This window comes from Protopterus annectens, chromosome 3.part1 (assembly GCF_019279795.1).
Source record: "Protopterus annectens isolate FY-2018-M chromosome 3.part1, PAN1.0, whole genome shotgun sequence".
Lineage (NCBI taxonomy): Eukaryota > Metazoa > Chordata > Ceratodontiformes > Protopteridae > Protopterus > Protopterus annectens.
In genome coordinates this window covers 708,820,155-708,838,191 of record NC_056732.1, presented here as the reverse complement: position 1 = coordinate 708,838,191, position 18,037 = coordinate 708,820,155, and the positions used below count along the sequence as shown (strand labels likewise).

General features: G+C 40.4%; 1 protein-coding gene across 2 annotated transcripts in view; it reads left to right on the top strand.

The window, feature by feature from the left end:
• Positions 1-2,893: 2,893 nt before the first annotated feature.
• The window catches only part of MED30 (mediator complex subunit 30), a 474,431-nt gene continuing 459,287 nt past the window's right edge, over positions 2,894-18,037 (top strand). The window contains exons 1-2 of one of the 2 annotated variants that reach the window (XM_044067061.1): positions 2,922-3,015; positions 5,643-5,732. The gene's annotated coding sequence lies outside the window, so the exon portion shown is untranslated. Of the gene's footprint in view, positions 3,016-5,642; positions 5,733-18,037 lie in introns of both variants that reach the window. The other variant, XM_044067062.1, reaches the window with a different exon arrangement.

Sequence of the window (18,037 nt, the reverse complement as noted above, 5' to 3'; positions counted from 1 at the left end):
CTTATAAAATTAGAAAGTTGCTAGAATAATAAGTAGCGATGTTGTAGTGTACTAGCTCACCGGCAGTTTTGCATGGAAGTGGGAGTGGCCAGGGTGATTGACAAGCCTACTGTCTGTGAACTGGAATGGAAATAAAGCATGATTGGCATGCTATGCATAATAGCATATGTAGATAAGCAACTCTGAGTACTGAACGTTTCTATCCCTGTCCCAGTACATTACACCATCACCTACAAAGTTTTGTGTTAGCATGCATTTTCTGAAGGATTTGAAGTCTGAACCTCAAATGTGTGTCATCTAGCAAGTCTGTAGAAATGGCATTAGAACTACTGAAAAGTCAGGAATTCTTATGGCAAACCAAATAAGATAATAATAATAATAAGCTTTACAGCATGATTTGTTAATCATATTTTGATAGGCAACATGAGCTGGTCAAAAACACATATAATCACGAAGGACTACATACGTCACAGGGTGGCATGCTATCTTTTTTGGTAAGAAAACAGTCAAAACATTAATTTTAGCATTAATTTTCAAAAACATCAGCACTTTTTGATATTAAGCAAACATTGAGAGGTGTCCTGCATAAGCATTTTCAGGCAATTAAAATTCCCAGCAAACATCTTACAACTCCAAACGAAGCAAACGGTTTCATTTGAGTTATGTTTTTCCCATGTTACCATGTAACTTTCCTCTTACACAAAAACCTGCTATGCATACCAAGTTTTGGGGCCGAAAAGCAAGTATTATTTTATATTTTATAATGTACATATCCAAAAGCAGAATCATATATAATTAGTGCTAGTTCAGAACAATGTTTTTTGTTATCTTTCATTCACTTGGAAACATATCATTTAGTGACTTCAGTGGCTATTTTATATTTTTGCATCACATTTTTGGTCCGTTTTTCATAAAATTGTAGTTTTCTGGCAAATTAGTGGCAAATCATTAAAGAATGAAGTTAGAAAATAACGACATTCATTTGAGCTTCAGATTTCATACTCTTCAGAAAATGCATACTAATGCAAGACCTACTATTCTAGTATTTTTCTAAGTTTATAAGAGCAATATTTAAACATTGTCCTTATTTTTGGGCCTTTGTCCCACTTCTATATATGGCTTTGTCCAGATTTCTTGCTCTGAGATTGAAAGGTATGACAAATATGTCAGGGCCATCACCGTCAGTCAGAGACATTTGAAATTGCGACATACTTGTTGCACCCCACTCCCCCATGTAGTGACTCTGGATGAGTCCAAGCAAGGCAAGGAGCAGTTATGCAGTGTAAGTGTGCAGAGTATCCCCCCATCCAAGGTGGAGACCAGTACTAGAGTGGTTTTTCATCTGTCCTTGATTTTGCAGAATGTTCTGTTTTTCTGTCATATTTTTATACTGTTGATTTATGCTTCTTATTATTCAGAAAATGCATGCTGTCGCAGTGCCATGTTGCTCTGTGTTTAAGTAGCAATGCTTTAATGACCATCAGGGAAGCTTCTCCGAGACTGTAAGATGCAAGTAAGCATTAATAAGCATACTATTAAAGAATTACCAATATTGAAAGCCTTTTTGTTGTTGCCATGCAGAGAATATTTACATAAGTAGATAGCATATAAGCCTTAGGTATTGAAATGCATATGACAGTATTTGTAGTAAAGGACAGGATTACAGTATTTTCAGAAGCTCATTACATTTGTTGGAGACTTGCAGTCATCTTTGCAGTTTTTACCCATAAACTAAACAGAATGCCAATCTATCATGTGTGGTCCATAACCTGTGCAGTAATCCTTTAAGCAATTTATCTTGAGCTTCTTGTTTGCTGTTCATTTTTTACTTTGATTATGTTTTCCCTATGAAACAAATACATAGTTGTTGTCAGGCAGCAGGTCTTTCTTTGGATAAGAAACATTTTTACAAGTGGGGGTATTGCTACTTTCAGCACGTTAGTAGGTACTTTTATAAAGCTGAATATAAATTATAATTAGAACTGCAGTGCAAGGAGAAATGGTTTGAGTTGAGTGCTGCTTGTTTTTTAACACTTGATTTTGACTGGTATTCCAGTAATGTATTTAAAAAGTAATTTATTTTTTCATGCCTCGCAACCTTTTTGTTTCCATCTAGATATTAAGTAAGCTGTCATGCAGACAATGTATTGAAATATTTTTTTTCTTCTACAATTAATTTTGCTTTGATTGGACTCTCATAATGTTTGACAGTGGCACCCAATTAAAGTCCCAGATTTTAGCATAGCACCACCCCTTTCTAGTTGGCCACACCCCATTCCTGTTGGCTCCCACCCATTGAGCTGTCTCCTGTAGCCCCCTCCCCTTTGACTTGAAGTCACCAGCTGCCAGTGGTCATCATTTAGTGACTTCAGTCCTCAGAGCATCCCATTGTTTTGCCATAAAACCACAAATTGAATGAGGAAAAGATCAAAAATATGAGGCAAAAATCTGGAAATTCTGGACAATTGTGAGGTGTGATAAACTGTTAAGGAGTGAGGAGATAACTGATGAGACGCAAAAGAGTAGGTGCAAAAAGGCGGGTGGAGTAAGAAAAATGTAACTGAATTTACAATGCAAAGTTCGTACAGGAATTAGAAAACTGGATTTTTTTTCAAGTGTCGTTCTCATTTTGCTTTGCAGTACTATTTTATTGAGAGGCGCTGTGGGCGTGTTTCATTTGACAGTCCATGCGTCCTTGTAGGCGCTGTTAGCAGGACTGTGGGCGGGGTTTACTGCTGGGGGCGGTATTACACTACGCTGCCACCGGTGTGTCACTTCACTGTAAAATGTACATTTGGGTCTTAAAGTCATTACATATTTTCTCTAAAAGTCTTTTTTGATACAGCTGCACCGAATTGATTATTCCTATATGCGCAGCAAAGCAATTTGCTGTTGTGGGTGGTATTACAGACTTCAATATTCATGAAACAATACTTACGCACACCTGCTGACGTCATTGACCGGAGACGGTAGTTCTCTCATATTACTTCAACATGGTGTAAAGCAAGAGGGAAGGTTAGTTGTTTACATCTACAGTTTCTCTGGTTTGCACGTTTATGTTGCATTAATTGCTGTAACTTGCAACCGTATTTATTTTTAAAGTAGTTTTTGTTCAGGTTTAATTTTTAAGTTTGATGCACTGGCAGGCTGCTTTGCTGCATCTTTTGATCCTTGTTTGCATTGTAGAAAAACAGGTATATTTCTACACACTGTGTCAACGTTACAGTAAACATTATTCGAGAGAAGCAAAACTTGATTGTTTTTTATCTTCTGTGATTTAATTTTCCGGAGTTTTTTTTCTGGCATATCGCTGAAAGTATTAAACGTAATAAACACTATATAAATCGACTGGGAGAAATATAAGTAACTGACAGAGCGTCAGCAACGGGGGGTACTCAGTGTAAAATGTAGCGAAAGGTTTCCTCTTTCTGTTACTATAACTAATCTGTTAGAACATAAGATAGTTCCACTTTGTATTTTTACAAGAAACGTCTTTATTATATTATCACTTATGACACCGATAATCATGCATTTATATGAAAACAAACCATATTGAAATAATCATATTTGCATTATTTATCACAAACCATACTGATATAGTTGCAAACATTATACACCATTTATAATTTACCCCATCATTGTCAGTCGAACATTATATCGCTCATTCTGATCCTGCCTTCGTTTAAACCCTATTCCTCCCCTGTATGTATTGTTCCCACAGTTCCCATTTTTCGTATGTAATTTGCTCCTACCCTTTTCTAAAGATCCCAATTCCAGTTGTGGTATTTCTGTTACTATATTCACTACTTCAAATACAGTTGGTTTAGACTTTGATTTCCATTCTCCATTTTTTGGCAGGCATCATAATTAGACTCAGCAAGGCCTTACTATATCTAGGCAATTTCGATTCTGTATCAAAGCTCAGAAAAATTAATTGTGGCAGTGCTGCACTATTTACCCCATACATGGCCTTATATGATGGTGGTTGAGGAATGTTTTGAATACCGGACCCTGTTACTAATGATTTATTTTTCTTGTAATGCTTTTGTTCCACTTCACAGCCTTCTGACATAGCTTTTGAGAACAGACTTGAGAATTGATGGTTTTCAGAGAAGACATGCTGTGTCTGTTAGTGATGACATATTTTCTTTAAATCTGGGCACTGGTCTTTCTTTACATGGGTTTTTCTGTGACTACTGCTCAACACTCCCATCAGTTTTCTGATGTAATAAGTGTGTAATGTACAATTGCAGCCAGGGAATCTATCCTTTGAACAGTAAAATGTAGGTTGCATTATTGACTGTTACACAATACACTGAAGTGCTAATAAAGTGCAACAGTAAATTAATAACACTTTTTTTTCTTACAGTGCATTAATTATGACAATGTTGATGTGCTGTATAATTACTGCACCATTTTAATTGATTTACAGTTGCTTTCTGCAGTATTGTATAGTAAGGTCACCCATATTGTAGTCAGGAGACCAGTGGGACATTGCCGAATCTGAAAAGTGTTTACGATTCCTTTTAAGATGCCATCTAATATTCTTATACTTTGAGGCTAGAGAGTGATTGTAGGTGGATGGCTTAGCGAAAATGTAGGAGAGTAGCATTTACAGAAAGGGTGATAGATGATTTGAGTAACCATCTTGAAGATGTTCTAGGTCTGAAACCATGGCAGTGTTTTAGAATGTCCAGTACAGACGTGAGACAGTTTTCATGAGAGGTGGGGTGACATTATGGTTAACTAAACTTGTGCTTTAAATGGAGAAATGGACATTCTGCATTGTACCATGCAGGCAAAACGCTCCTCTGCTTTTGTTTGCGTTAAGAATTTGATTTACACCTGCACAGACAATATTGCAACCCTGGATGAAGTGGGGGCATGAACCCATGTCTCACATGTGGGGACCTTTGCCCCCACTTCACCCTATTACTTTATATAACACTCTCCAGTATTGTGAAGCTGCAGGTAAATTTATTAACTAGATATGTACCTTTTAACCATGTTTTTGACATGGTACAGTAGCAACCTGCTAAAAACTGTGCAGAGTACATGGGATGAGCAGCCTCAGTTTGCTTTTGTCATTGCAATTCCCACCCTAATAGCTTTTATTAATCAGACCTAATATTTTGTGTCACTGTAATGGTAATGAGGCTGGCCATTCTAAGGAAGGATGAAAAAAATCATGAAAACACATTTCTTGTTCACAGAACGTCTGTTTAATTTTATTTTTAGGGGGTTATCAACTGTTGAAAAGTGAAAGAAAATCAAATGATGTCTTGGCTATCATTAGCAAATGAATGATAAACTGATGATATGGTAACTTTGTATTTATGTGAAATTGTTGTAATGCTTACTGGATGCATGGTTTCAAGCCATTCTTCCAGCTTCAACGCATGTTAAAAATGGATATTTTGACATGTGCACATAGTAGGAAAATGAATCTGAATTTCATTTTGACATATCTAATCATTAATGGCTTCTTTATGGTATCTGCTGGTGTGCCAGAAGTGGGAGCAGTACTGTGACTGTCAGCAGTCTTTGCCTCCAAGTGACTTTGATAATCCTGTCAGTATGAGGTATACTGTTGGCCATACCTGAGAGAGAGTGATTTATTTTGATGTCCTGTTTCCATGCAGAAATTTTCCATGCAGAAATGGTATCCTAATGACTGCACATTTTTATAGATGTACGTGACAGAAGATTGGCATCTTCTATGCCCTGAAAAAGTAAGTGTGCTGAAGCCAATATTAGCAAATGGCACATAATAAAAACCTAATGGCATTTTTAACACCTTTTTAATGTTTACAGTGTTTAATATAATTGCAAATGTAGATTGTTTTCCTGATCTGGAGCTCCCACAGTACAGGTGTCATAGATAGTGTGTGTGTGTGTGTGTGTGTGTGTGTGTGTGTGTGTGTGTGTGTGTGTGTGTGTGTGTGTGTGTGTGTGTGTGTGTGTGAGATTAGTGTCTTTTTTTTTTAATGTCATCCTACCTTTTTTCATCTTCTGTTATCAGGCTTGATGGAATGTTTGCAATGCCTTGAAGATGCATGCATCCACCTGTTTATTGTTTAACCTGTCTAGGAACATCGTACCTGTGCCTGAAATTGCAGCATCTTGCCACTCACCAAGTGGGACTGGAAGTTGGGCTTTGACCATGTTCTCCCTCCTTGGGATAAATGAGCCATTGTTGACTACTTAGCTCCATCCATTTTGGCTGGCTTTTTCTGCACCCAGGCCCACTGTTTTAGTTTTTGTATTGCAAAGCTAGTTTGTATAAACATAGAATTTGAAGACAAAAAACACAGCATGATCCAGCTTGTCTGCCCATTTGCTTATTTATGGATAAGATCCAGATTTTACTTAATTTACAAACTGCTTTTTTTCTTCATAGTTCTGTTCTTAAGACAGAACTAATAAACTCTATACTTAAAATAAACCCTTATTGAATCCTACTGCATTGCATTAAATACATAGAAAGTTTTAAAAATACATATTACCAACTGTCCACTGCTGCCACACCAGCATTTTACTTGCATTTGCATAGCACTAACTTTAGTATTGCAAAGAAAAATAAATAAAAAGTCACCTGCTCCCAATTATACCCCGTGATGTACTGCCACATTTTTGTAGCTTGCAACTTACTTCCCACAGCCCTCCCATATTACTCCTTTATTGAGCTGCTACTACTTTCCTCGATCTGTTCTCACATATAACCACTTTTATCAAATCTCAACAAGCTTCCCCCTAGCAAGTTTCCTTGCCCACCTTACAGTTCTGCTCTTTTCCTTGATTTAGGACCTGTCTCTTTTCATTGCCTAGCTGACATTCTGCTCACATGACTGCAATTAACTTAGCTGTATTTCCCTTTTGTCTGCCTCATCCGCACTCTGCCTACCCCCAAACAAACAAAACCTTTACTGCTCCTTCTCCTTTCAGTTAATTTTCTCCTTTGTCTCTCTCCAGAATATGTCCTTCACCATACAGTACCACCTCTTTGCTTTTTGTTTGCCTCTTCCTTCTTAAACGGACAAGTTTTTTTTATTCTACATAGCTAATGACCTTCTCTACAGATCAACCACTGGACCAACCATGTTAAATATTTAACTGATTCCCCTCCAACACATTTTTGGCTAACTCCATGCTTTACTTTCCTTTGTCCAGCTTACTGTAAACTTCAGCTATCTCTTCAAATCTTACTCTGTTCTCTGTTGTTTCTCACCCCCATACCACTCTATCATCCTGATCCCCTTAAACACTTCCTTTCCAGACTCTCATTTCTTCTCTTCCTCATCCCCACCAGAGTTGCCTCATTTTAGTTTTCCTGTACAAGCTGTCACACTTATTCAGCCTGTTATTGATGCACCTTAACTGTTCTTCCACCCAATGTGCTCCCACTATGTCCTCTACAAATTCTCCAAGCCTCTTTCCTTTTACGAATATTGGAATAGCTTCCAGTTGCTTCCTCAGCTCCTTTTCATTGCAGTGTCTATCCATCAAAAGTAACTAACTTCCCTGCTGTCCCATCTTTCTTTTCCCATTTTGTCCAGCTGACACAATGTTCTTCTCATTCTGATTCATGTTAACCACCATTGCATGTGTCATCTCCTTTCTTAAGTGGGGTCCATTATCCATTTCTTCTCCCTTTTTAACCCTATGTCTTACTCCTGAGTGTATGGCTACCCACGGTTCTTTAAAGATCTTTTCAAAATCATCCCTTGTACACAGCATTTGATGCCATCTGCCTCCAATGCATATTTGCCTTCAGCCTACGCTGTCCCTCACTTGTGATTAATTTCTGCATGCTGCTACTTGCATTTCTCCCCCACTTTCCTCTTCTTGCAACCTCCTTAACTGTTTCTCCAAACCTTTCACCCTTGCCTCCTCTGCATATTGCACACTGTTCTGAGCCACCGTTTTTCTCTGTCACAGTACTGTTAGTCTGACCCACCTTAATGTCCTCTACAGACATTTTTTCCTCTACTGTCCCATGCAGCCACTCCACCAACTCACCCTTTGACTTCCTCAGGTTTCATTTGCAGTGTCCTGATAAGCACAGTTTATCTGTACCTATGGCATCTTCAAAGCCTGATCTTATGAATTCCATTCTACAGTCTGCCTGCACCTTCTTCATCTCTTTGGCTGCCAGCAATCTATCATCCATCCTCCTTCCCACTTTAAATTCATCTTTAGTGAAGAGAACACTTTTCTTCTCACATCGCCATCTTCATATATCCACCAACTCCTTCCTCTTCATCTTTACTCACAGCCTCCCAACTCTCTTTGTGAATCTCAAACACCCCAAGTAGCTTATCTGTTTGTGGGTTGTCCAGCCCTACATTAAATCTCGTAGTACTGTAACCCATTCTTCCTTCCTCCATGTTGAACCTCACTGTAGCAAAGAAATCCCTGAAAACTACCCCATCATCATAATTTGGCATTTTAAAAGAATCTACCACCACAACCACATCTCCCTTTTGCACTTCACTTACACCTAGTGATGTTTGCCCCTAGCACTACCTCAGCTGTCTCATAACGGCTTCCTTTTTAGCATTCTCTACATCCATGTGTTCCTACTACCATAGTCTTCATCTTCTGTGTTTTCATCTTTACTTATGCAGCATAAACACATCTGGTACTTCACATACCAACCTTCAAAACACCCTGTCTTTCTTATCAACATTGTTTATTCCAGCTTCACTCAATTCTGTGTAGTTACCAGCAGTTCTTGCTGTCTAGCCTCTTCCCCACAGCCTTTCAACAAGCTGGTTTTTCCTTGCTATTTGTCTGCAAGACCTTTGGTTGCTGTGTAAAACGGGTACCAGTATTCTCCTCTGACTGCTGATCAGTGCAGTTGCTTTCAGCCAGTATCCTGTCAAGGCCACATTCAGCATTTTCTGTGCTGATCTCCAACCCCCTTTCACTGGTATTTGGTCTAACTTCTCCATACTTTTCCCTGTACAAACCTACCACCTCTGTCTTTTCTGTCTTGTCTTATGCCATGTCTCCCTCTCTTAGCATCCCCTCCCCCAAACTTCTACCTTTTTATCTTCCAGCCCTTCTTTTCCCCCACAAAGCCACCTGTTCCACGATACTGTGTTACTGATGTACAGCCCCTTCATAATGACGATTAACCTAATTTCGAAACAACATACACATGTCAATTTAACATTACATAATGGCAGTGTTGTAATCTGGTATACCCATGTACGAGTATTTCAGCCTTAAATATCATAACGTTACCTCTTAGTCTACAAGTTTCTTAAACAATCTCCTTAATATCTACTTTAGAAATCAAGTGTCTTGCTAAAACAATAGAATAAACACTTTCCCCTTTCAGTAGTAAATAAATAATGGTATACTACGTAGTTGTCTTCCCATTAATAATGTATCCTAACATTGATACATGCAAAAAGTATGAACAGTGCTCAGAACATTTTATGTTTCCCCACTTACTGTCTCAATAGCATCTCTGCTTTCATGTAGGCTGTATTGTATCCCTCCAAACATGCTAACCTACTTTTGAAACAACATGCAGATGTTAATTTAATATTACATAATGGCAATATTGTAATCTGGTATACTCAAGTACAAATATTTCAACCTTAAATATAATTTTTCCCTTTAGTCTACCGCTGTCTTAAACAATCTCCTTAATATCTACTACATAAATCAAGTGTCTTACTAAAACAAAAAAATGTTTTCCCTTTCAGTGATAAGTAAGTAATGGCAGACTACGTAGTTGTCTTCCCATTAATAATGTATCCCAACATTAGTACATGTAACAAGTATGAACAGTGCTCAGAACATGTTATTTTTCCCCCACTTATTGTCTCACTAGCGTCCCTGCTTTCACATGGACTATATTGTATCCCTCCAGACATGTTAACACATGTCTCCATAAGAGCACTACCTACACAACAACTTATGTATGACACTATAGACTGAAATACCTGCATTGTCCACATTCAAGAATGTACAGAATTAAAAAAAAAAGACCCATCAATACACACCCTTTCTGCCACGGTATACACTGCAGCACCTCAGTCGACTAAACTCACACTTTATTTCGTCTAAATACTGCCTCACACATTCAACACCTATGTTATGGGAGGAATTCCCTTCCTGCTTCTGTCAGATAACATAATTTTTGGAGCATGTCTGGTCAGTGAAGGTACTTTCATAGAATACTGTTTTCTTAGTGTGTGTGCTTGTGTGTATATTTATGTATGTATGTGTGTCTATGTGTGTGTGTGTGTGTGTGTGTGTGTGTGTGTGTGTGTGTGTGTATATGTATGTATGTATATATATATGTATATATATATATATATATATATATATATATATATATATTTGTAATACTGGTATTTTGTGGTTGTTGAAGGTATACAGAGAATATCGAGCACCAGGGACGGTTCATGCACCAGTTAATGTATGTTGGTTTTATGTGCATAAATTGTTTTTACATGTATATACACACAAATAAATATATCTTCTTCTTCTTTTGGCTGCCCCCATTAGGGGTCACCACAGCAAATCAACTGTTTCCATTTCTTCCTGTCCTCTACATCTTGCTCTGTCACACCAACCACCTGCATGTCCTCTCTCACCACATCCATAAACCTTATCTTAGGCCTTCCTCTTTTCCTGTTACCTGGCAGCTTCATCCTTAGCATCTTTTCCCCCAATATACTCTGCATCCCTCCTCAGCACATGTCCAAACCAACGTAATCTTGCCTCTCTGGCTTTGTCTAATCCTGTCCATCCTCGTCACACCCAATGTAAATCTTAGCATCTTCAACTCTGCCACGTCAAGCTCTAATTCCTGCCTTTTTGTCAATGCCACTGTCTCTTCTCTCTAGAGCATATCTCCACCTATCCATGGTCATCTCCACCTGTTCCCTACTCTCACTACAGATCACAATGTCATCTGCAAACATCATAGCCCACGAGGACTCCTGTCTGATCTCATCTGTCAACCTGTCCATCACCATTGCAAATAAGAAAGGGTTCAGAGCTGATCCTTGATGTAATCCCACCTCCACCTTAAACCCATCCGTCACTCCCACTGCAGACCTCACCGCTGTCACACTACCCTCGTATATAGCCTGTATCACTCTTATATACTTCTCTGACACTCCCGACTTCCTCATACAATACCACAACTCCTCTGTAGGCGCACTGTCATATGCTTTCTCTAAATCCACAAAGACACAATGCCCTTCCGGATGCATGCCCTCCCCATTTATCCGGGCTTGGGACCAGCACAAAGATGTGCACTGGCTTGTGCATCCCCAGTGGCTGGGTTACACAAATAAATAAATATATATATATATATATATATATATATATATATATATATATATATATATACACACACACACACACACATAGTATCCTTTTGATTTGTTGAAGAGCTGTTTAATCATTAGTGGTTTGCAGTTTTGCTCCTCCCCATTGTTGTGTGATCTTGGAGTTTGTGTATATATCTGTCTATAGCTACATGTATGTATGCATGTCGTAGGGGGCGAGGGGGATTTGTCCCTTGCATAAACTGTGTTTGGAGGGGTTTTTTTTTGTTTTATTCAAATTTTTGTTTCTTCTTCTTTTGAGGACATCGCCCTGTACTTGTCTTTAGTTTTTATTTAGTGCTGTTGGATGTATATTGTGTTACATTCATCATGTTGAGGTTTAATATTTTTTGCTTTGAGTATTCATGATTTGTTGTATTGTGGATATGTATCCATATGTTTACAGACATGCATATATATGTACGTTTATGTAAAAAAAAAATACATGTATATTTAGCTTTACACATTTATTTACATTTGTAATTTTGTGTACGTGCACAAACATTTTGTGTACGTGCACAAACAAATTTTATACACACATTTATGTCTGCAGTATGCATATATATATATATATATATATATATATATATATATATATATATATATATATATACTCATTCTTCACCTCTTTGTAAAGAATTGATAAGGCTAAGTAACATAATCTTAGTTTTTATGATGATCCGTGTGATAACACACATTCAAGAATTCATGTTACGTAAAATTATTTGTTAACTTGTATACCACATTGGTTAGCATCAGTAACAAAAGCATTCTCTATATCTTACCTTAACTGGAACTCTTTCCCTGTGCAATTAATAACTTTTGCCTTTTAAAATTCTGACTTGAACTTTCTCAGTCAAAATAGGCCATACCAAATCAACTTGCATTTGTTCCATAAGGGTAAGCAAGCAAGTCCAGCTGTGTTTTACTGTATATAATTCTTAGAAAAAGCACTGAAACACACTTAAATTCTCTCTTTCACAAACTAGCTGACCTCATTGACTCAGGATATTGGAGATGGAGTGAATGATCTGATTAGTCTGCAACCTAAGAACAGAGCTGCAAAATGCCATCTTCATTTATTCCAATACAAATGTGTGTGTTTTACTAAAATGTCTTTAATCTCTGCTTTAATCTAATCCTTCCCCAGGATTCATGAAGCTTGCACCAGGTGCAGGCGTAGTTTCGGCGTTCTAACACCAAAGATGGCCACCGAGCGATTCAGGTACGAGTTGTTTCCACGTGCACTACCTGCGTACACTACGTCCGCACAACTCCCAAGCCTTGTATGCTAATTACCCCATGTGCAGCAGTGTAGCATGCAAATGAAGGTATGTAGCGATTCAGGAAGTGGTGCAGATGTAGTGTAAGCATGCAGAAATGTGAACCGTAGAAAACGGTTTACATTTTTGAAAACATAAAATTAGAGCTATGACAGCCGACCAAACACATGTATTATATTGTTAATATATGCCAATGGCTAAATATATAGCCATTGGTATAAAAAAAATGTACAAAATATAAAAGTGGCATTTTTTATACATATATATATATATATATATATATATATATATATATATATATCTATATAGTCGCACTATCAAGACGTGAAAGTGCAGGGCAGCAGTGTGCAAAGGGGATCGCAAGGAATATATAAAAATATAGAATAAAACCGCAATGAAACACACATCACGATTTCCCCATAATAGTCAATGGCAGGCATGCTACACCATACTTATGGCGCAAGGGGTTGCTAAGGGGCAGTGACAGTGTTATGCTGAGTAGTTAGGAATTAGTAGGCAATGCCATGCAAATGAGAAGAGTAATAGTGAATCGCAGATTCCTCACTGGTGTAAGGATGCACCTCACAGCATAGCATTATAATACCGAGGTGTACCCTTGAGATAAAGATGACCTCAAGAGAGGGGTTTGTCCCCATTGCTGTAAGCACATTGGAGCATTGCTAAACCGGTCTGCCCCTAGCTAGGCAAAGCTGCAGGATAGGGGGGTGTCGAATTGGCCATAGCTGTGCTTAGCTGAGAGTACGCCAGGTAACAGAGTATGCATGTGAACGGAGATGAAAACGCGCGTAAACCTGGTAAACGGGTATGCACGGCGTGCACTGCAGCTGAAATAGGAAGGATATAGGATAGAAATAAGGAAATGCTGCAGCAGTGAAATTGGAGTACAAATGACTAATTAACACCTAGGAGCCTACAGTCGGCCATTGACAACAGCTAACAAGACTGCAAGCAGCTACCTGCAGAACAGGGAAGGGGAGGGGCTGTACTACAAAGAAAACAGTAAAGTGTCAAAGCAGAACAAAGCCGCCGATATGCAGTATATCAGCTACAAGGCACATTTTGCCATGACTGGGTAGGAAAGTACAAAACAAGAAAGATGGCAGGTGGATGCATGCCTGATAATGGGAGGGGATCCAGGTCTAAAACTGAATTAAAGGGAAACAGATTAATCAAGGCAGGCAAGTAGATCTCCACAGTAAAGGCCCTACACTTGCAGTACTCATTGCAGAACCTATAATTAAAACACGCTGCAGCTGGAATAGCTAATACACTCCCACTGACATGAGCAGCATCCATAGCACAATACTATAAAGTATGAAAGCACCTCACACACATTTGTGTATTCCCATACATTCTGCACTAGTGGTGCATACAGACTGGGAACTTTTATTATGTACATGTTAGGGGCTGCCATAGCTTTGATCACCAGCATGTGTTGGAGACTGAAGGTGGTGTGGAGAATGATGCACACGACCACTTCAGGCACCAGAGGAGGAGGAGAGTGTTCAGACCCAGGGTAACCTACCAGGGGCTACATGATCTGGAGATAGAGCATTACAGGGTGGACAGGGACACCCTACAGCAACTTGTGGAGCTGTGCCGGCCACGCCTCAGAACCAGAACAAACAAGAGGGGAACCCATCCCAGTGAATACAAACGTATGTGTAAGCCTGAGAATACTAGCTACAGGTACCTTTCAAAGACCAACTGGGGATATCTTGGGGATCTCACAGGCATCAGCATCCAGGGTACAACACCAGTTCCTGGATGCCGTGTTACCACATGCCAATGAGCACATATACTTCCCCCGAACGCAGGAGGAGTTGGCCAGCAATATGCGTCTCTTCCACCGTGTGGCAGAATACCCGGAGGTACTGGGTGCAATAGACTGCACGCACATACACATCAAGTCACCACCTGGGGAGCAGGGTAGGCACTACATAAACTGCAAGGGATACCCCTCCATCATCTGCCAGGTCGTGTGCAATGCCTAGGGCATTATGATGGATGTGTGTGCTGGCAGCCCTGGAAGCTATCATGACTCCCACATCTGGCATGCCTCGCAGCTGTATCGGTTATTTGCCAGGGGGGATATCCCAAATGGCCACCTGGTGGGGGATGCTGGCTATGCACTGGAACTTTGGATGATGACTCCCATCAGAAATGCACACACACCCAATGCAGGAATGCCATAATGAGGCACACGCACAAACCAGAATCATCATAGAGCGTGTGTTTGGGATGCTGAAATCACGGTTCCGTTGCTTGGACATATCTGGTGGAGCCTTGCAGTACTCTTCAGATACATGTGCCCACATCTTCATAGTGTGTGCCATGCTACACAATATGGTCCTCCGGAAACAGCTGCAGCAGAGACAAAATGGTGAAGGCCCTCACAGCCCACCACCATTGCCAAGGGCCCCACAGGCACAGAGGTACTCAGACCACGAACACCATGAGCCAGCCCCAGTAGGCAGACGGAGGCATGCCCAGTATGCCCATGCCTTGGCTAAGTGGAAACGTATAGCGCACACACTGACAGTGTAGGCACCTAGGGACTGACACCTTTCTCCACCTGCACACACACAGTAAAAATGTTTGGCACATGCACGACTACCTGTAAATTGTCATGTATAGGCAGTCTACTGTGTGCATCCAACACAGGCAGCCCTCAACTATTACACACACAACTGCCATTGGCACAAGGTAAGTCAACACCTGAACAGTAAATTAAGCTATAACCATATGCAGATACTGTATGTATAGATTCATAGGTAGGTACTTGGCCAACTCCCAGAGGCCATTCATATGTCCAGCCAAAATGTGCCAGCTTTTTCCACCCCATTGATTCATTAACTGTCCCTCTGTGGAGCAGAGCCAATGATGGGATCCCTGGGGTGCATCTACTGTTCCCCATCCACCCTTCAGGGTTTCTCTTGCAGAGTGTTAGTGAGGGGCTTTGTATAATGTAGTTAGGGATGTTGTTCCAAAGTATGGGGAGTGTCTGTGACAGGAAGCTGTCCCTCCAACATCTTCCAGTTATTGTTGTGGCAAGGTTCAGCTCACTACAGTGTGTGGCTCACTGTTACATGGATTCCCATAGGTGGAGCATGTCCATCAAGCCTGAGTTTGCCATGGCTGTGTTGGCAAGCGGAGATCATCTCTGGGTAAATGAGATGCCACTGAGTAAAGCAGGCGTTTATTCAGTCTGGCTGCATAGGCCATATGTTGGAGGCCAGTATTCCCCTTGGCGAGGTATATTCGTGGACCCCCCCAGTTGTTGGAAGTGTCTTCTGAGGTACATCCCACATGGGTTATTATACCCTATGATGGGACAGATGAGTGATGAGTAAAGGGACACAATAACCCCAGTATGTCTAGATGGGAATCCTTTAGTAATCAGATGGCCTACATCGAAGGATATCCTAACTACTGTGGAGATATGATTGTCAAAGGGGATATCATTCTCTACCTTAGTCCCCAGATACCTCATTACCTCATCCGTATTAAAGTGGCTGCTACTTATGTGTTAATATGTGGGTGCCAATTCCACAATGAAATGACCATGCAGTTAGTGGCACTTGGCTGGAGGCCGTGTCGTTGGCACCCTGTGGCGTTCTCCGTGAGGCCCCTTAAGGGATGTCTGTGTCAGCTGGACTATCAATCATGGCTCCCAGTTCGCAGTCCTTGCCAAACATGGTCTGCTGTAGTCCGCCTGTGTTTGCCTGTACCTTTGAGACGTATATGCCAAACAGTAGAGCTCCCAGGACTGAGTCCTGTGGGACACCAGTCGTGACTGGTCAAGAGTTGGACCTGGAGACCGCTAGTCATACCATGTGGGTTCTGTGTGTAAGCCCGTTGGCAACCCAGCCTGTGATGTATGGGTGTATGTACAGGCTGGTGTGTTTATCAATAAAACCTGAGTGGGGCATGGTGTCAAAAGCCTTGGCGAGGTCCAGGTAGTATTTGTGAACCACCTCCCCGGTCATCTAACGTTTTGGTGACTGTATGTAAGACGTCAAACAGGTTCAGTAGGCATGAACTGCACTCAACCAAGCTGACCTGGGTTAGGTCACGTGTTCGGAGGTTACCAATGTCTTTGTTAATGAGTCTTATGGGGTGGTAGTTAACCATGGTCAGTTGTGATTCCACCTTGATGGAGTGGAATAACCGTTGCCATGCGCCATTGTATGAGCATGTAGACTGTGGAGAGCTTGAGATAAGAAAGCTTAATTAGTTGGGGGGGCAGGTTGTCTTATACAGTTTGCAAGATGCAGTCTGGGACAACATTTGCCTCCATTGATGCTGTGTTCTGCTGTTAGAGAGGGCCATTTCCACCTGTATGTCTCTGATGTGTGGGATACTGTACCTTTCTTGTAGTGTTGTGGGCTCTTTAGGGGGTGAAGTATGCACTGAATGTATCTGCAAGGATGTTGGCGATATCAGAAGAGTCAACATAATGTCTTTGTAAATACTTTAGTTGTTTTGTTGAATATTATAATAATACCTATTTTTAATTACTTGTATAAAATTGTTATGATATTTCTCTTATATGTTAAAACAATAAACCTGTTTTGAAAAAAAAAAAAAGAAAAGTCAACATATTTTGTACTATATTTCACCGGCACAGTGCAAATCTGTGTGTCACCACGTAGATCCTTGGGATTCTGGCGTGTAGCTCGCAAGACATTTCCCTGTGAGCTACATCGCCGAAACCAAACGGCTGCAGCAGCACTTAATAAATAAATAATTAAATAAATGCATTCCTTGAATGAGAAGAAGGAATGCGTTACACATCCCGTACGGCTGTAGCTGCCCGTTCATAGATTACAGCTGCAGCGGCTATGCTTTTCAGCCAATTTGCACTACAGCAAAGTGCTGCTGCAGCCGTTTGGTTTCGGCGATGTAGCTTGCAGGGAAATGTCTTGCGAGCTACATGCCGGAATCCAGATCCTTGACATAGCCAAAGAAGGCTTTGTGGTTATCTTTCGAATCCTTGCGTATTCTCCTGCTGATGTTAGCCTTGGATGATGTCATGAGGGACCTACGTATCATACTAATAGTGGTCACAGATGTCTGCCCTTTGTGGGATTTGCTGTGTGCCTGGAACACTGTCCTACTTCTGTAGTATTCGTGTTTATTGCAGAGGTCCACCAGACCGGTATCCTTGTCTAGGAGGAGTGAGTCTTGGTTTACCAGTGATGGCACGATCCATACATCCATGTAGGTGCTTATTGACTGCATTTGTAAATCTGTCTGTATCTTGAGCAGTGTTTCCTCTTAGTGTGGGGGCTGTAAATCCCCCCACCTCTGTCACTAGTAGTGTAAATTTAGCTGTAGGAAAGGTATACACTGTGGTATCCATGGTTGGGGGGA